The 20,656-nt window shown below is 39.8% G+C and overlaps 1 protein-coding gene and 7 non-coding genes across 14 annotated transcripts in view; all 8 read left to right on the top strand.

The window, feature by feature from the left end:
* The window catches only part of LOC147845236 (uncharacterized), a 934,973-nt gene that overhangs the window by 518,047 nt on the left and 396,270 nt on the right, over positions 1 to 20,656 (top strand). The window lies entirely within an intron of this gene.
* On the top strand, positions 373 to 445 carry trnam-cau (transfer RNA methionine (anticodon CAU)). Its single transcript has one exon. It is a non-coding gene; the product is annotated as a tRNA-Met (tRNA).
* On the top strand, positions 1,227 to 1,299 carry trnam-cau (transfer RNA methionine (anticodon CAU)). The gene has a single exon. It is a non-coding gene; the product is annotated as a tRNA-Met (tRNA).
* Positions 2,081 to 2,153, top strand: trnam-cau (transfer RNA methionine (anticodon CAU)). Its single transcript has one exon. It is a non-coding gene; the product is annotated as a tRNA-Met (tRNA).
* trnam-cau (transfer RNA methionine (anticodon CAU)) lies at positions 2,935 to 3,007 on the top strand. Its single transcript has one exon. It is a non-coding gene; the product is annotated as a tRNA-Met (tRNA).
* Positions 3,789 to 3,861, top strand: trnam-cau (transfer RNA methionine (anticodon CAU)). The gene has a single exon. It is a non-coding gene; the product is annotated as a tRNA-Met (tRNA).
* On the top strand, positions 4,643 to 4,715 carry trnam-cau (transfer RNA methionine (anticodon CAU)). The gene has a single exon. It is a non-coding gene; the product is annotated as a tRNA-Met (tRNA).
* trnam-cau (transfer RNA methionine (anticodon CAU)) lies at positions 9,734 to 9,806 on the top strand. Its single transcript has one exon. It is a non-coding gene; the product is annotated as a tRNA-Met (tRNA).

Here is a 20,656-nt window from a genome sequence, read left to right as displayed (position 1 = left end):
GACAATACCTTGATCGCAAACGCCTTAAAACCTACAGTCTAAAGAGCCCATTAAGGCTGCCAGGGACACTGCTAGGCTGCATAAACTTTGGCGCAAAGAGATTGATGCGGTGCTTTGTCAGTGTTACTGTATCACTCTGACAAGGTGGCAGAGAGTTAAAGACTTTAGCCTGAACGCATAGCCAAAGATTAGGTTTGTCGGAAGTGGCATTCGAACCCACGCCTCCAGGGGAAATTGCAACCTTAATGCAGCGCCTTAGACCGCTTGGCCATCCTGACATACCTACTTATCCCGAGCTGTCTCCTATTATCCACACCGAAGCACCGTTACATGGAAGCTGGTGTTTCACAGTTTGCCCAGATCCATCAGTCTGCCTCGTTGGCGCAGTAGGCAGCGCGTCAGTCTCATAATCTGAAGATCGTGAGTTCGAGCCTCACACGGGGCAAGGTGCTACCTTTTGGCACTTGGAAGCGCTTAGATGACTGGGCAGCATTTTTTATTCCCTTCCGTGTGGATCATGCTTCCCCGGGGCTAAAAAGCTACAGCTCCTCTGGAGGCCTGGCGGTGTGAAGTTCCAAGAACATTTCCTGAGTCTGAAGCAATGATGGTAAGATGCTCCCATTCCTATCACGTTGTCGCTTGACGTTCGGCGTGGATCTGTCAAATGTCATGAATTAACGTTGTGCGAGGATTTGACGAAAAGTCCTGCGAATCCCATTGCCTTAAAAATCAACGGCATCCCAGGACATTCCACTACATGTCATTCTAAGACAGTACTTTTGATCCCCTTTTGGTTCACTTGCATTAAAGCCCTCGTCCATTGTTTTGTTCACATGCTTTACCGAGTTTTTGTGGACAATACCTTGATCGCAAACGCCTTAAAACCTACAGTCTAAAGAGCCCATTAAGGCTGCCAGTGACACTGCTAGGCTGCATAAACTTTGGCGCAAAGAGATTGATGCGGTGCTTTGTCAGTGTTACTGTATCACTCTGACAAGGTGGCAGAGAGCTAAAGACTTGAGCCTGAACGCATAGCCAAAGATTAGGGTTGTCGGAAGTGGCATTTGAATCCATGCCTCCAGGGGAAATTGCAACCTTAACGCAGCGCCTTAGACCGCTTGTCCATCCTGACATCCCTACTTATCCCGAGCTGTCTCCTAGTATCCACACCGAAGCACCGTGACATGGAAGCTGGTGTTTCACAGTTTGCCCAGGTCCATCAGTCTGCCTCGTTGGCGCAGTAGGCAGCGCGTCAGTCTCATAATCTGAAGGTCGTGAGTTCGAGCCTCACACGGGGCAAGGTGCTACCTTTTGGCACTTGGAAGCGCTTAGATGACTGGGCAGCATTTTTTATTCCCTTCCGTGTGGATCATGCTTCCCCGGGGCTAAAAAGCTACAGCTCCTCTGGAGGCCTGGCGGTGTGAAGTTCCAAGAACATTTCCTGAGTCTGAAGCAATGATGGTAAGATTCTCCCATTCCTATCACGTTGTCGCTTGACGTTCGGCGTGGATCTGTCAAATGTCATGAATTAACGTTGTGCGAGGATTTGACGAAAAGTCCTGCGAATCCCATTGCCTTAAAAATCAACGGCATCCCAGGACATTCCACTACATGTCATTCTAAGACAGTACTTTTGATCCCCTTTTGGTTCACTTGCATTAAAGCCCTCGTCCATTGTTTTGTTCACATGCTTTACCGAGTTTTTGTGGACAATACCTTGATCGCAAACGCCTTAAAACCTACAGTCTAAAGAGCCCATTAAGACTGCCAGTGACACTGCTAGGCTGCATAAACTTTGGCGCAAAGAGATTGATGCGGTGCTTTGTCAGTGTTACTGTATCACTCTGACAAGGTGGCAGAGAGCTAAAGACTTGAGCCTGAACGCATAGCCAAAGATTAGGGTTGTCGGAAGTGGCATTTGAATCCATGCCTCCAGGGGAAATTGCAACCTTAACGCAGCGCCTTAGACCGCTTGTCCATCCTGACATCCCTACTTATCCCGAGCTGTCTCCTAGTATCCACACCGAAGCACCGTGACATGGAAGCTGGTGTTTCACAGTTTGCCCAGGTCCATCAGTCTGCCTCGTTGGCGCAGTAGGCAGCGCGTCAGTCTCATAATCTGAAGGTCGTGAGTTCGAGCCTCACACGGGGCAAGGTGCTACCTTTTGGCACTTGGAAGCGCTTAGATGACTGGGCAGCATTTTTTATTCCCTTCCGTGTGGATCATGCTTCCCCGGGGCTAAAAAGCTACAGCTCCTCTGGAGGCCTGGCGGTGTGAAGTTCCAAGAACATTTCCTGAGTCTGAAGCAATGATGGTAAGATTCTCCCATTCCTATCACGTTGTCGCTTGACGTTCGGCGTGGATCTGTCAAATGTCATGAATTAACGTTGTGCGAGGATTTGACGAAAAGTCCTGCGAATCCCATTGCCTTAAAAATCAACGGCATCCCAGGACATTCCACTACATGTCATTCTAAGACAGTACTTTTGATCCCCTTTTGGTTCACTTGCATTAAAGCCCTCGTCCATTGTTTTGTTCACATGCTTTACCGAGTTTTTGTGGACAATACCTTGATCGCAAACGCCTTAAAACCTACAGTCTAAAGAGCCCATTAAGACTGCCAGTGACACTGCTAGGCTGCATAAACTTTGGCGCAAAGAGATTGATGCGGTGCTTTGTCAGTGTTACTGTATCACTCTGACAAGGTGGCAGAGAGCTAAAGACTTGAGCCTGAACGCATAGCCAAAGATTAGGGTTGTCGGAAGTGGCATTTGAATCCATGCCTCCAGGGGAAATTGCAACCTTAACGCAGCGCCTTAGACCGCTTGTCCATCCTGACATCCCTACTTATCCCGAGCTGTCTCCTAGTATCCACACCGAAGCACCGTGACATGGAAGCTGGTGTTTCACAGTTTGCCCAGGTCCATCAGTCTGCCTTGTTGGCGCAGTAGGCAGCGCGTCAGTCTCATAATCTGAAGGTCGTGAGTTCGAGCCTCACACGGGGCAAGGTGCTACTTTTTGGCACTTGGAAGCGCTTAGATGACTGGGCAGCATTTTTTATTCCCTTCCGTGTGGATCATGCTTCCCCGGGGCTAAAAAGCTACAGCTCCTCTGGAGGCCTGGCGGTGTGAAGTTCCAAGAACATTTCCTGAGTCTGAAGCAATGATGGTAAGATGCTCCCATTCCTATCACGTTGTCGCTTGACGTTCGGCGTGGATCTGTCAAATGTCATGAATTAACGTTGTGCGAGGATTTGACGTAAAGTCCTGCGAATCCCATTGCCTTAAAAATCAACGGCATCCCAGGACATTCCACTACATGTCATTCTAAGACAGTACTTTTGATCCCCTTTTGGTTCACTTGCATTAAAGCCCTCGTCCATTGTTTTGTTCACATGCTTTACCGAGTTTTTGTGGACAATACCTTGATCGCAAACGCCTTAAAACCTACAGTCTAAAGAGCCCATTAAGGCTGCCAGTGACACTGCTAGGCTGCATAAACTTTGGCGCAAAGAGATTGATGCGGTGCTTTGTCAGTGTTACTGTATCACTCTGACAAGGTGGCAGAGAGCTAAAGACTTGAGCCTGAACGCATAGCCAAAGATTAGGGTTGTCAGAAGTGGCATTTGAATCCATGCCTCCAGGGGAAATTGCAACCTTAACGCAGCGCCTTAGACCGCTTGTCCATCCTGACATCCCTACTTATCCCGAGCTGTCTCCTAGTATCCACACCGAAGCACCGTGACATGGAAGCTGGTGTTTCACAGTTTGCCCAGGTCCATCAGTCTGCCTCGTTGGCGCAGTAGGCAGCGCGTCAGTCTCATAATCTGAAGGTCGTGAGTTCGAGCCTCACACGGGGCAAGGTGCTACCTTTTGGCACTTGGAAGCGCTTAGATGACTGGGCAGCATTTTTTATTCCCTTCCGTGTGGATCATGCTTCCCCGGGGCTAAAAAGCTACAGCTCCTCTGGAGGCCTGGCGGTGTGAAGTTCCAAGAACATTTCCTGAGTCTGAAGCAATGATGGTAAGATGCTCCCATTCCTATCATGTTGTCGCTTGACGTTCGGCGTGGATCTGTCAAATGTCATGAATTAACGTTGTGCGAGGATTTGACGAAAAGTCCTGCGAATCCCATTGCCTTAAAAATCAACGGCATCCCAGGACATTCCACTACATGTCATTCTAAGACAGTACTTTTGATCCCCTTTTGGTTCACTTGCATTAAAGCCCTCGTCCATTGTTTTGTTCACATGCTTTTCCGAGTTTTTGTGGACAATACCTTGATCGCAAACGCCTTAAAACCTACAGTTTAAAGAGCCCATTAAGGCTACCAGGGACACTGCTAGGCTGCATAAACTTTGGCGCAAAGAGATTGATGCAGTGCTTTGTCAGTGTTACTGTATCACTCTGACAAGGTGGCAGAGAGTTAAAGACTTGAGCCTGAACGCATAGCCAAAGATTAGGTTTGTCGGAAGTGGCATTTGAACCCATGCCTCCAGGGGAAATTGCAACCTTAACGCAGCGCCTTAGACCGCTTGTCCATCCTGACATCCCTACTTATCCCGAGCTGTCTCCTAGTATCCACACCGAAGCACCGTGACATGGAAGCTGGTGTTTCACAGTTTGCCCAGGTCCGTCAGTCTGCCTCGTTGGCGCAGTAGGCAGCGCGTCAGTCTCATAATCTGAAGGTCGTGAGTTCGAGCCTCACACGGGGCAAGGTGCTACCTTTTGGCACTTGGAAGCGCTTAGATGACTGGGCAGCATTTTTTATTCCCTTCCGTGTGGATCATGTTTCCCCGGGGCTAAAAAGCTACAGCTCCTCTGGAGGCCTGGCGGTGTGAAGTTCCAAGAACATTTCCTGAGTCTGAAGCAATGATGGTAAGATGCTCCCATTCCTATCACGTTGTCGCTTGACGTTCGGCGTGGATCTGTCAAATGTCATGAATTAACGTTGTGCGAGGATTTGACGAAAAGTCCTGCGAATACCATTGCCTTAAAAATCAACGGCATCCCAGGACATTCCACTACATGGCATTCTAAGACAGTACTTTTGATCCCCTTTTGGTTCACTTGCATTAAAGCCCTCGTCCATTGTTTTGTTCACATGCTTTTCCGAGTTTTTGTGGACAATACCTTGATCGCAAACGCCTTAAAACCTACAGTGTAAAGAGCCCATTAAGGCTGCCAGAGACACTGCTAGGCTGCATAAACTTTGGCGCAAAGAGATTGATGCGGTGCTTTGTCAGTGTTACTGTATCACTCTGACAAGGTGGCAGAGAGTTAAAGACTTGAGCCTGAACGCATAGCCAAAGATTAGGTTTGTCAGAAGTGGGATTCGAACCCATGCCTCCAGAGGAAACTGCAACCTGAATGCAGCGCCTTAGACCGTTGGCCATCCTGACATCCCTGCTTATGCTGAGCTGTCTCCTAGTATCCACACCGAAGCACCGTGACATGGAAGCTGGTGTTTCACAGTTTGCCCAATTCTATCAGTCTGCCACATTAGCGCAGTAGGCAGCACGTCAGTCTCATAATCTGAAGGTCGTGAGTTCGAGCTTCACACGGGGCAAGGTGTTACCTTTTGGCGCTTAGATGACTGGGCAGCATTTTTTATTCCTTTCCGTGTGGATCATGCTTCCCCGGGGCTAAAAAGCTACAGCTCCTCTGGAGACCTGGCGGTGTGAAGTTCCAAGAACATTTCCTGAGTCTGAAGCAATGATGGTAAGATGCTCCCATTCCTATCACGTTGTCGCTTGACGTTCGGCGTGGATCTGTCAAATGTCATGAATTAACGTTGTGCGAGGATTTGACGAAAAGTCCTGCGAATACCATTGCCTTAAAAATCAACGGCATCCCAGGACATTCCACTACATGGCATTCTAAGACAGTACTTTTGATCCCCTTTTGGTTCACTTGCATTAAAGCCCTCGTCCATTGTTTTGTTCACATGCTTTTCCGAGTTTTTGTGGACAATACCTTGATCGCAAACGCCTTAAAACCTACAGTGTAAAGAGCCCATTAAGGCTGCCAGAGACACTGCTAGGCTGCATAAACTTTGGCGCAAAGAGATTGATGCGGTGCTTTGTCAGTGTTACTGTATCACTCTGACAAGGTGGCAGAGAGTTAAAGACTTGAGCCTGAACGCATAGCCAATGATTAGGTTTGTCGGAAGTGGGATTCGAACCCATGCCTCCAGAGGAAACTGCAACCTGAATGCAGCGCCTTAGACCGTTGGCCATCCTGACATCCCTGCTTATCCCGAGCTGTCTCCTAGTATCCACACCGAAGCACCGTGACATGGAAGCTGGTGTTTCACAGTTTGCCCAAGTCTATCAGTCTGCCACATTAGCGCAGTAGGCAGCACGTCAGTCTCATAATCTGAAGGTCGTGAGTTCGAGCTTCACACGGGGCAAGGTGTTACCTTTTGGCGCTTAGATGACTGGGCAGCATTTTTTATTCCCTTCCGTGTGGATCATGCTTCCCCGGGGCTAAAAAGCTACAGCTCCTCTGGAGGCCTGGCGGTGTGAAGTTCCAAGAACATTTCCTGAGTCTGAAGCAATGATGGTAAGATGCTCCCATTCCTATCACATTGTCGCTTGACGTTCGGCGTGGATCTGTCAAATGTCATGAATTAACATTGTGCGAGGATTTGACGAAAAGTCCTGCGAATCCCATTGCCTTAAAAATCAACGGCATCCCAGGACATTCCACTACATGGCATTCTAAGACAGTACTTTTGATCCCCTTTTGGTTCACTTGCATTAAAGCCCTCGTCCATTGTTTTGTTCACATGCTTTTCCAAATTTTTGTGGACAATACCTTGATCGCAAACGCCTTAAAACCTACAGTCTAAAGAGCCCATTAAGTCTGCCAGGGACACTGCTAGGGTGCATAAACTTTGGCGCAAAGAGATTGATGCGGTGCTTTGTCAGAGTTACTGTATCACTCTGACAAGGTGGCAGAGAGTTAAAGACTTTAGCCTGAACGCGTAGCTAAAGATTAGGTTTGTCAGAAGTGGGATTCAAACCCACGCCTCCAGGGGAGACTGCGACCTGAACGCAGCGCCTTAGACTGCTTGGCCATCCTTACATCCCTGCTCAACCTGAGCTGTGTTCTAGTATCCACACCGAAGCACCGTGACATGGAAGCTGGTGTTTCACAGTTTGCCCAAGTCCATCAGTCTACCTCATTGGTGCAGTAGGCAGCGCGTCAGTCTCATAATCTGAAGGTCGTGAGTTCGAGCTTCACACGGGGCAAGGTGTTACCTTTTGGCGCTTAGATGACTGGGCAGCATTTTTTATTCCCTTCCGTGTGGATCATGCTTCCCCGGGGCTAAAAAGCTACAGCTTCTCTGGAGACCTGGCGGTGTGAAGTTCCAAGAACATTTCCTGAGTCTGAAGCAATGATGGTAAGATGCTCCCATTCCTATCACATTGTCGCTTGACGTTCGGCGTGGATCTGTCAAATGTCATGAATTAACGTTGTGCGAGGATTTGACGAAAAGTCCTGCGAATCCCATTGCCTTAAAAATCAACGGCATCCCAGGACATTCCACTACATGGCATTCTAAGATAGTACTTTTGATCCCCTTTTGGTTCACTTGCATTAAAGCCCTCGTCCATTCTTTTGTTCACATGCTTTTCCGAGTTTTTGTGGACAATACCTTGATCGCAAACGCCTTAAAATCTACAGTCTAAAGAGCCCATTAAGGCTGCCAGGGACACTGCTAGGGTGCATAAACTTTGGCGCAAAGAGATTGATGTGGTGCTTTGTCAGAGTTACTGTATCACGCTTACAAGGTGGCAGAGAGTTAAAGACTTTAGCCTGAACGTGTAGCTAAAGATTAGGTTTGTCAGAAGTGGGATTTGAACCCACGCCTCCAGAGGAAACTGCAACCTGAACGCAGCGCCTTAGACCGTTGGCCATCCTGACATCCCTGCTTGTCCCGAGCTGTCTCCTAGTATCCACACCGAGGCACCGTGACATGGAAGCTGGTGTTTCACAGTTTGCCCAAGTCCATCAGTCTGCCTCATTGGCGCAGTAGGCAGCGCGTCAGTCTCATAATCTGAAGGTTGTGAGTTTAAGCCTCACACGGGGCAAGGTGTTACCTTTTGGCACTTGGAAGCGCTTAGATGACTGGGCAGCATTTTTTATTCCCTTCCGTGTGGATCATGCTTCCCCGGGGCTAAAAAGCTACAGCTCCTCTGGAGGCCTGGCGGTGTGAAGTTCCAAGAACATTTCCTGAGTCTGAAGCAATGATGGTAAGATGCTCCCATTCCTATCACATTGTCGCTTGACGTTCGGCGTGGATCTGTCAAATGTCATGAATTAACATTGTGCGAGGATTTGACGAAAAGTCCTGCGAATCCCATTGCCTTAAAAATCAACGGCATCCCAGGACATTCCACTACATGGCATTCTAAGACAGTACTTTTGATCCCCTTTTGGTTCACTTGCATTAAAGCCCTCGTCCATTGTTTTGTTCACATGCTTTTCCGAGTTTTTGTGGACAATACCTTGATCGCAAACGCCTTAAAACCTACAGTCTAAAGAGCCCATTAAGTCTGCCAGGGACACTGCTAGGGTGCATAAACTTTGGCGCAAAGAGATTGATGCGGTGCTTTGTCAGAGTTACTGTATCACTCTGACAAGGTGGCAGAGAGTTAAAGACTTTAGCCTGAACGCGTAGCTAAAGATTAGGTTTGTCAGAAGTGGGATACAAACCCACGCCTCCAGGGGAGACTGCGACCTGAACGCAGCGCCTTAGACTGCTTGGCCATCCTTACATCCCTGCTCAACCTGAGCTGTCTTCTAGTATCCACACCGAAGCACCGTGACATGGAAGCTGGTGTTTCACAGTTTGCCCAAGTCCATCAGTCTACCTCATTGGTGCAGTAGGCAGCGCGTCAGTCTCATAATCTGAAGGTCGTGAACTCGAGCCTTACATGGGGCAAGGTGTTACCTTTTGGCACTTGGAAGCGCTTAGATGACTGGGCAGCATTTTTTATTCCCTTCCGTGTGGATCATGCTTCCCCGGGGCTAAAAAGCTACAGCTCCTCTGGAGGCCTGGCGGTGTGAAGTTCCAAGAACACTTCCTGAGTCTGAAGCAATGATGGTAAGATGCTCCCATTCCTATCACATTGTCGCTTGACGTTCGGCATGGATCTGTCAAATGTCATGAATTAACGTTGTGCGAGGATTTGACGAAAAGTCCTGCGAATCCCATTGCCTTAAAAATCAACGGCATCCCAGGACATTCCACTACATGGCATTCTAAGACAGTACTTTTAATCCCCTTTTGGTTCACTTGCATTAAAGCCCTCGTCCATTCTTTTGTTCACATGCTTTTCCGAGTTTTTGTGGACAATACCTTGATCGCAAACGCCTTAAAACCTACAGTTTAAAGAGCCCATTAAGGCTACCAGGGACACTGCTAGGCTGCATAAACTTTGGCGCAAAGAGATTGACGCGGTGCTTTGTCAGTGTTACTGTATCACTCTGACAAGGTGGCAGAGAGTTAAAGACTTGAGCCTGAACGCATAGCCAAAGATTAGGTTTGTCGGAAGTGGCATTTGAACCCACGCCTCCAGGGGAAATTGCAACCTTAACGCAGCGCATTAGACCGCTTGTCCATCCTGACATCCCTACTTATCCCGAGCTGTCTCCTAGTATCCACACCGAAGCACCGTGACATGGAAGCTGGTGTTTCACAGTTTGCCCAGGTCCGTCAGTCTGCCTCGTTGGTGCAGTAGGCAGCGCGTCAGTCTCATAATCTGAAGATCGTGAGTTCGAGCCTCACACGGGGCAAGGTGCTACCTTTTGGCACTTGGAAGCGCTTAGATGACTGGGCAGCATTTTTTATTCCCTTCCGTGTGGATCATGTTTCCCCGGGGCTAAAAAGCTACAGCTCCTCTGGAGGCCTGGCGGTGTGAAGTTCCAAGAACATTTCCTGAGTCTGAAGCAATGATGGTAAGATGCTCCCATTCCTATCACGTTGTCGCTTGACGTTCGGCGTGGATCTGTCAAATGTCATGAATTAACGTTGTGCGAGGATTTGACGAAAAGTCCTGCGAATCCCATTGCCTTAAAAATCAACGGCATCCCAGGACATTCTACTACATGGCATTCCAAGACAGTACTTTTGATCCCTTTTTGGTTCACTTGCATTAAAAGCCTCGTCCATTGTTTTGTTTACATGTTTTCCCGAGTTTTTGTGGACAATACCTTGATCACAAACGCCCTAAAACCTACAGTCTAAAGAGCCCATTAAGGCTGCCAGGGACACTGCTAGGCTGCATAAACTTTGGCGCAAAGAGATTGATGCGGTGCTTTGTCAGTGTTACTGTATCACTCTGACAAGGTGGCAGAGAGTTAAAGACTTTAGCCTGAACGCGTAGCTAAAGATTAGGTTTGTCAGAAGTGGGATTCAAACCCACGCCTCCAGGGGAGACTGCGACCTGTACGCAGCACCTTAGACCGCTTGGTCATCCTGACATCTCTGCTTATCCCGGGCTGTCTCCTAGTATCCACACCGAAGCACCGTGACATGGAAGCTGGTATTTCACAGTTTGCCCAGGTCCATCAGTCTGCCTCGTTGGCGCCGTAGGCAGCGCGTCAGTCTCATAATCTGCAGGTTGTGAGTTTGAGCCTCACTCGGGGCAAGGTGATACCTTTTGGCACTTGGAAGCGCTTAGATGACTGGGCAGCATTTCTTATTCCCTTCCGTGTGGATCATGCTTCCCCGGGGCAAAAAAAGCTACAGCTCCTCTGGAGGCCTGGCTGTGTGAAGTTCCAAGAACATTTCCTGAGTCTGAAGCAATGATGTTAAGATGCTCCCATTCCTATCACGTTGTCGCTTGACGTTCGGCGTGGATCTGTCAAATGTCATGAATTAACGTTGTGCGAGGATTTGACGAAAAGTCCTGCGAATCCCATTGCCTTAAAAATCAACGGCATCCCAGGACATTCCACTACATGTCATTCTAAGACAGTACTTTTGATCAAGCATCATGACAACTTGTGACATGTCTAGACTTCTGGAACAAACCTAAATTTATTCTTATTCTGCTGTTTCCACTTGTCAGCAGTTCTTCTAAAAAGTATGCAGCACAGTAAAAAAGAGGAAGTTTGTCTGGTCAAGATGTTTTATAATACAATAGAAAAGATTGATTAATCTGTTGTTAGTCTAAACATTTTCCTAATAAAAAACACAAAAGTAATGAAAATAAATTCTTTTTCTCCAACAATTCCCCTTTTCTGCTCCTCTCTGGAGCAGACAAAAACAAAAACAGATAATCAAATCCCCACAAAAAATTCCAATTGTCATTACAACAGGCGTTTTCCTAAATCTTGGTTTTCCCTCTCATTCAAAAAAATCATTAACATCATAGTGCTTATTCATTATGTTAGATAATGCCCAAAACCCCTTTTAACAATTTCAATTTCTTTAACTTTTCTGGATTCAGTTTATAATTCCTCACTCTTGGTTCTCCTCTTCGGTGGTGCAGTCTCTTCCCTCTTGAAGTCACTCCGATATCTTCTTTTAATAAGGATTATACTTGCTATATTCAGGCTTATTACTCCCAATACTCTTATTAACTTCCAATTATCCCATAATTAAAATTTTCCATTCTTATATACTTTATCAATAAAGGTAATTTGTTTTCTTCTTCCCCACCAAAATTAGAATAAGAATCACAATAATAAAAATGTAAACAAAATTTAAAAACTCCAACATAAAAAAAACAAAAATCTGATTAAAAGAAAATTCACACCCATAAAGATATGCTCTAATTAAAAATCCCTCTGTATAATAAGATCAAAGATCAACACTTGTGAAAACACTTGTGATTGGAATTAGAAATTTACTAATACAAAATTATAATCCCCATGAATAGTTCAAACTGAATTTCAACATTTTAAATTCATTATCGAACCAAAATTACAATTGAGATTTAGGATGAAAACAGCTTCAAAGTAGGATTAAACTAAACAATTATTAAAATGAAAGATTCAGAGCTCAATCGTAACAATGTTATTAAACTAGCTCAAACTTGTCACCAAATTATTAAAACCAAAATTCAAACATATTTTTTCTCTCAATGTCTTAAAATGGCAAAATCAAAAACACAACAATGTGATTAAAATAAAATAAAAATCTTAAGAATCTCTTTAAATAAACGGTTCAAAAACAACCATGGCTGAAAATAAAAATCTTAAAATGTCTTTAAATGAAATATTTAAAAACAACAATGGCTTAAACTAAAATAATCTTCAAAAATGTGTTCAAATAAAAAATCCTAAAATTGTCTTCAAATAAAAGAATCTTAAACTCATAATGATGTGTTTAAAACTAAATAATCGTTAAAATGTCTTAAAATAAAAGATTCAAAAAGCCTCTTAAAATAAAAGATTAAAAAAAAACATTGAATGTCTTAGAATAAAAGATTATGAAAAAACATACAAATGTCTTAAAATAAAAGATTTAAAAAGCATTACAAAGGCATTAAAATAAAAGATAAAAAGCATAAAAATTTCTTAAAATAAAATATAAAAAAATTATAAAAAATGTCTTCACATAGAAGATAAAAAAATAATGTGTGTATAAAAATATTTTTTTTTAAAAAAAAATCAAAAAACTAATGTGTAAAATAAAATAATTTTAAAATGTGATTGTGTTTTATTAATTTTTTCAAAAATTTCTCCAGTCTAATTTGTCCAATTCATTCATTCATTTTTTTTTTTTTTTGAAGCTTAGTCCCTTTATTAATTTGGGGTCCCCACTGTCAGTGAAATGAACCGCCAACTTATCCAACATATGTTTTACACAGCGGATGCCCTTCCAGCTGCAACCCATCTCTGGGAAACATCCATACACACTTAATCACACACTTTCTGTCAGATTGTGATATGCTAGTAAATCAGTCTTATTTTCTCTTTCTATTTTAGAATTTAATGTGGTTTTCAGTTCCCCTTTTTGTGTTGGCCTGTATCTAATATACAGTTGGCCTCATGCATTGGTGGTGCAGCGTGTTCAGCTCCCACACCAATACATGCTTACACACTCCAATTAGATATGAGATATCCCCTTTTGGTGTTTTATCCCCCTTTCGGCCTGGGCCTAGCTCCAGGCCGTTTTACACCCCTATGTTAACTTTCAGGTCAATCCGGCCAGCTTTACACCTTCAGCAACCTGTTTAGAAAAATCCGAAATAAAGTTGTTAATTTGTCATATTTTAATCTCTACATAAGTAATCCACTGCACATCCAAGCTGCACCAGGTCCCCAAAACTGCAGTCCTGTAAACAATGCAAAAGTCATTAATTCCATCGTTTTGTTCCATAACAAACTAATACCCCTCAACATGATTTTTATCCAATTCAGTTTGGTCTGTGCACAGATTTTTGCCAATTATTTTTAAATTTGTAACCATTTTCTCTACCTTTCCCTGTAATTATTAGTCTTACACCATTCCTAAATTCATGCTTCAGGCCCATTACTTGCTGCAATTTAAAATATTCATTATTTCAGCGTTTATCATTATCCAAACTAATTTTTACTCAACATCTTTTTGTTTCTAAATCGTCTTTCATTAAACACTTCATCACTGTCTGACTGTCCTCTTTGCTTGCTGGCCACTCCTCCAGCCATTCACTATAGCTGTCAATCATGACTAGCAGATATATTTTTATTCACCTGTTCTCCCATATCTCTATAATCAATTATAACCTCACCCTCATTCTTCTCTTGCAGTTTCTGATATCTCTAAATATAATTAAAGTCTATAATTCATATTAGTCTTATTACAATGTGTTTTACATTCACCAGTTTAGTTATTTGAAATGGCTTATTTATTTGGCGATCTGACTCCACTTATCTCAGACACCACTCATCCTAATATTGAGGGGTGTCATCTAATCCCCTATAATTTTACTTACTTCCTTTAAATCTAGTTCCATATAAATGTCATAACAACTGCTTCCCAATCAATTAGGTGTCTACTCTTTTTCTGCAAGTAAAATTTCATCAACATGCTTAATCAACACCACTCTCTCTGATAATTCAAAAATCAATCACTTTACATTTTTCATCAGTATGACCATATTTCTGCATACACTATTAACCTCAGCTTTAAAATTTCTTCTCCTTAATTGCTTCTAAATCAAAAACTAAACACAATCTTCTTTTGTTTGTTGCTTACTTGTAAAATTGTATTCAAATTAAATTAGTCACATCTATGTTTATAACTCAGTTAAAATTTAGCTTAAATAAAATGTCTAAAACAGATTCCCTATGACCTTGTCTAGGTATTTCTCTTAATTGTTCAACAACATACAACCTCTTCACTACGCTGGCTAATTTTATAATCCTCCATTTAAGTATTTCACTAATAATCAATCAGTTTTTGAATTTGACACTACTTTTGATAATTAATTTTCTCAACTGTTTATTACTTAGTTTCTTCTAATCATTTTTATGATTTTCTTTTGGCTACTAATTAGTTCTACGTCATTTCGGTTCAACTAGTTGCCCATACACTTTTTATATACTTTTATAAGCTAATTAAAAAATCACTAAATTTTCTTATTCGTTTCTTTCAGCTGTTTTTTACTTCATCATTAAACTTCTTCACATGGTTACATGTGAAAGAAAATCTGTTTTCTTAAACTCTCTTTTTATGTTTCAATTCTTTTATCAGATTAGAACTATAAATTTTTACCCGATGACGTGAGTTCAATTTTTCATGTTTCAATTTCTTCTTTACGCATAAATATTTTTTTTCTGTTACCAACCTTTTCTAGTTTTTAATATCCCATCTTAATTTAGAGGATTCAACATAATATTTTGCTTTTAGTAAATCTTTACTTAAACAATCAATTCCATCAAAATTTATCATTCAAATGACTTCTAGTTACCAATAGTTGTTTCTTCTTCTTTAGTCACCACCATACATTGTACTTCCTCCTATATCCTGTTCATGCCCTGTATCAATAAACCTTTGAAAATTTGCAAAAATAGTTAAATATCATTTCAACAGTATACATTTAGAGATTCATTGTATATTTTCCTTTAAGTATTTTTCTTAGTTATTATTTTCATAACAAAACCTTAATAAATTCTGTCTCTTTCATATTACCAGTCATCATATGGTCTCAAATGGTTCTTGACAGCACCCTGCCTCTTACTTTACCCACAAGTTCCTTTTTCTGAGTGTCTGATCTCCAGACATATTTAGCAGTTTACTGTGGTCCGGTTTGGAGGAGCCCACATTTCTGAGGCAGACTACTGATCTTTCACAGTGCCCCTCAATACTCGGATGCTCTAGGCCTTTCAAGCATCACTGCTCCACTCCACAACCATCTCACTCAACACCTGCCTACCTGTACAGGTGCCTAGTCTTCCGCGACAAAATTCCTGGCTTAGGTCGCTCCCGGTGGCCAACGAGAGTCTTACCCGTCTTTGGAATAATGTCTCATGGAGACCAGTTACTGCTCTTCTCCACTGCAACCTCCTTCTCAGTTTTCCTTCAGAACTTGGTATCTCTGATGTTAGGGAAACATGCACTCAAGAACCATGTGAGCCATTGTGACCACATTCTAGAGTTTAACCAATGAGACAGGTTTTATTAAGTTTAAAATCAATTTGACCTCCAATAATAGTTTTAAGTAAAGTTTGGCATCTTCACTCCCATCCACTCAGCACTATGGTCTGCTTAGTCTGCAGGCAAAGCTGTAGGGCACTATGATGGTGGAGACTAAAAAACAAGACACAGTTGGGTTATTATTCATAAAACACAAATTATGACATGGCCTACCCTGTGGTATAATTGTTCAACATTACTGCTATATCTCAGGGTTCATATTAGGCCTTGACCCCTCATGTTTGTTTAATATATATTTTTATATCTGAAATGCAATGTTTAATTATCAATTTCTTTCTTGGTGTTTATCATTTTAAATATAGAAAAATTGAACTCAATTCATCTTGTTCATTAACATCCACTAAGAATCCATGATTTTTCTTTGACCCTAGATGATGGCTTAGATAGTCTTATGCTGCTGACTTTCATAGATGAAAACAGCCAGTGTAAGCCATAACAATTTTTTTTTATCATTATTATTACTAATATTATTATTCTATTTAGTTTTTGCACCTAAACTCAATCTTGTCCTCTCACATCAAATCTCAGTTCCTCAAAGTGTCACTTCCTCAAAGTGTTACAAGTGCAACTATTTTTCTAGTTTCTATCTCATCGGTTTAATGTCTCTGTCTTTCTCTCTCTCTATGTATATAATATTTTTCAAACCTATTTCAATATATTTTAAACATATCTTCTTCTTTTTCTTATCAAACCATAACTTGGATTTCTTTAATTCTAAGCTTTTAAGTTTTTCTTATCCATATTTTTTATCTTCCTTACATATTTGCTCATTAACTCGTCAGTTGATCAATATTAAACTGTCACATTTTCTTCTAATTTTTCTCTTCATCGACCCGAGACTTATGCCAATTTTATCTCTTTGCTGTTTAACAGCTCATCTCGAAGTCATGTTCCTCTTTTTTCCTCTAATGTATTTATTCTAATGTTTCTTTAATAGCTGGTCTTTATGTTGTATTTTAATTTCTCTTTATTTTTCCTATTAGTATTATTAATTTATTTGTTCTTTTTGTTCTAGTCAACAACTACTGGTCTATATTCTTTAAGTCATCCTCCTCTATTTAGTAAATTCATTTCTTTATTAATATATTCATTCGTATAGCTTCAAATTCCATTTCAACAAATATAACTGTATTAAGCATATTTCCCATTATTTCTTTATTTCACTTGTCTTTTTTATACTGCATTGTAATTGATCTGTTTATTTAGTAACTTATACTATATCCCTAATTATTATATCACAGTCTATCATTATTTAATCAAAAAAAATTTATATACTCTTTTAATATAATTTACTCTCTTCTGCCCCTACTTCAACTGCTTCTTCCTCATGAAAAGGAGTGGCTCCTTTTTTCTGACTTCCTTTTTGTTGTCAGTCTGTCTAAGATTGTCTGCCTGAGCACTTCCTCTTTTTTCTCCCCTCATCTGTCTTTCTACAGCCGTTCCAACAAATGCCAAAATCATGCCACATTACAAATTCCAACTAATTTTTCCATTTCTTACTACCACAACATCGTTATGGCCCCCTTTTGCTATGTTATTAACTTTGTAAAACTCAAATTCTCTGTTTCTCAAAATTGTAGCCAATTTTACTGTTCAATCATTGCTCTACTCACATATTTTACACAATTTTCACATTTAAGCTTCTCATATATTGTTTCTCATTTCTTTGCCACATTTTTTCTTCTTAGTTCCAATCATTTACCACTTGTCCCATTGAGTTTTTAATTTTGTCTGGAACATTTTCCTTATTGCTCACATTCTTAATTGAATTACTTATGCATTTTTCACACCTCCACTTCCTCATATTTACAGTGTTTTTCACACACACTAATGAACTTCTGTATGTTGCATTTACTGTACATACACAATCAAAAAATATTTATCCTCCTCCAACAATCAAATTTTCACCTGCAAACTTCTTGCACTTTCCCAATTACTGAACTTTCACAATTCTAAATGACATTTAATTGAATATCATATACGCTTATATACAGCCGGCTAAATATCTGTACACTATGCTTATTAGGCTGGCTTGAGAAACAAGCCAGACTACTGAAATCCTATTTAAACTTATAATTTTTTTTATATATTATTCTTCTTCTTCTGAGACTAAAATTCAAAATCTATCTCCTCCTAGAGCTTTCGAGCTATGACCACCAAACTCACACCAGACCTCCAAACTATTCTGACTCGGTATGCCATATCTTTTCCGACTGATCCGACTTTCGATTTTCCGAAAAACTTCCCGGGACCGTCGGAAAAATCCCATAGACTTAACATTGGACCAAACTTTGTGACCTCATAACTCTGCATCAGACTGTCACACAGACTTCTAACTGGGCTCATTTAACTCAGACTACCTAACTGCCAATAACTGATGAGCTTTTAACTTTCTGGCCACGCCCTAGCAACCACTTTTGGACCCTAGAAACTGTCCCATAGACTTCCATTCAAAAGACTCTCATTGACTTAACATGGGATCAAACTTTGTGAGCTCATAACTCTGCATCAGACTGTCAAACAGACTAATGGCTGAGCTCATTTAACTTAGACTACCAAACTGCCAATAACTGAAGAGCTTTTAACTTTCTAGCCACACCCTAACTACCAGATACTGCACCCTAGCAACAACTGTCCCATAGACTTTTATTGCAAAAGACTGTCATTGACTTAACAATAGATCTAACTTTGTGACCTCAAAACTATCTATCTATCCTTTTTCAAACTGCTTTTATCTATCTATCTATCTATCTATCTATCTATCTATCTATCTATCTATAAACTATTTTTTATCTATCTATCTATCTATCTATCTATCTATCTATCTATCTATCTATAAACTGTTTTTATCTATCTATCTATCTATCTATCTATCTATCTATCTATCTATCTATCTATCAATCAACTGTTTTTATCTATCTATCTATCTATCTATCTATCTATCTATCTATCTATCTATCTATCTATCTATAAACTGTTTTTATCTATCTATCTATCTATCTATCTATCTATCTATCTATCTATCTATCTATCTATCTATCTATCTATCTATCTATCTATCTATAAACTGTTTTTATCTATCTAACAATACTTGTTATCTATCTATCTATCTATCTATCTATCTATCTATCTATCTATCTATCTATCTATCTATCTATCTATCTATCTATCTATCTATCAACTGTTTTTATCTATCTATCTATCTATCTATCTATCTATCTATCTATCTATCTATCTATCTATCTATCTATCTATCTATCAACTGTTTTTATCTATCTATCTATCTATCTATCTATCTATCTATCTATCTATCTATCTATCTATCTATCTATCTATCTATCAACTGTTTTTATCTATCTATCTATCTATCTATCAACTGTTTTTATCTATCTATCTATCTATCTATCTATCTATCTATCTATCTATCTATCTATCTATCTATCTATCTATCTATCTATTTTCAAACTGTTTTAATCTATCTATCTATCTATCTATCTATCTATCTATCTATCTATCTATCTATCTATCTATCTATCTATCTATCTATCTATTTTCAAACTGTTTTAATCTATCTATCTATCTATCTATCTATCTATCTATCTATCTATCTATCTATCTATCTATCTATCTATCTTCAAACCGTTTTTATCTATCTATCTATCTATCTATCTATCTATCTATCTATCTATCTATCTATCTATCTATCTATCTATCTTCAAACTGTTTTTATCTATCTATCTATCTATCTATCTATCTATCTATCTATCTATCTATAAACTGTTTTTATCTATCTAACAATACTTGTTATCTATCTATCTATCTATCTATCTATCTATCTATCTATCTATCTATCTATCTATCTATCTATAAACTGTTTTTTATCTATCTATCTGTCTATCTATCTATCTATCTATCTATCTATCTATCTATCTATCTATCAACTGTTTTTATCTATCTATCTATCTATCTATCTATCTATCTATCTATCTATCTATCTATCTATCTATCTATCTATCTATCAACTGTTTTTATCTATCTATCTATCTATCTATCAACTGTTTTTATCTATCTATCTATCTATCTATCTATCTATCTATCTATCTATCTATCTATCTATCTATCTATTTTCAAACTGTTTTAATCTATCTATCTATCTATCTATCTATCTATCTATCTATCTATCTATCTATCTATCTATTTTCAAACTGTTTTAATCTATCTATCTATCTATCTATCTATCTATCTATCTATCTATCTATCTATCTATCTATCTATCTATCTTCAAACCGTTTTTATCTATCTATCTATCTATCTATCTATCTATCTATCTATCTATCTATCTATCTATCTATCTATCTATCTTCAAACTGTTTTTATCTATCTATCTATCTATCTATCTATCTATCTATCTATAAACTGTTTTTATCTATCTAACAATACTTGTTATCTATCTATCTATCTATCTATCTATCTATCTATCTATCTATCTATCTATCTATCTATCTATAAACTGTTTTTTATCTATCTATCTGTCTATCTATCTATCTATCTATCTATCTATCTATCTATCTATCTATCTATCTATCAACTGTTTTTATCTATCTATCTATCTATCTATCTATCTATCTATCTATCTATCTATCTATCTATCTATCTATCTATCTATCAATCAACTGTTTTTATCTATCTATCTATCTATCTATCTATCTATCTATCTATCTATCTATCTATCTATCGATAAACTGTTTTTATCTATCTATCTATCTATCTATCTATCTATCTATCTATCTATCTATCTATCTATCTATCTATCTATCTATCTATCTATCTATCAACTGTTTTTATCTATCTATCTATCTATCTATCTATCTATCTATCTATCTATCTATCTATCTATCTATCTATCTATCTATCTATCTATCTATCTTCAAACTGTTTTAATCTATCTATCTATCTATCTATCTATCTATCTATCTATCTATCTATCTATCTATCT

Source organism: Danio rerio, chromosome 4, assembly GCF_052040795.2.
Source record: "Danio rerio strain M-AB ecotype USA chromosome 4, GRCz13ab, whole genome shotgun sequence".
NCBI lineage: Eukaryota > Metazoa > Chordata > Actinopteri > Cypriniformes > Danionidae > Danio > Danio rerio.
The sequence above is the reverse complement of the archived record's forward strand: the minus strand, read 5'-3'. Positions and strand labels throughout refer to the sequence as shown.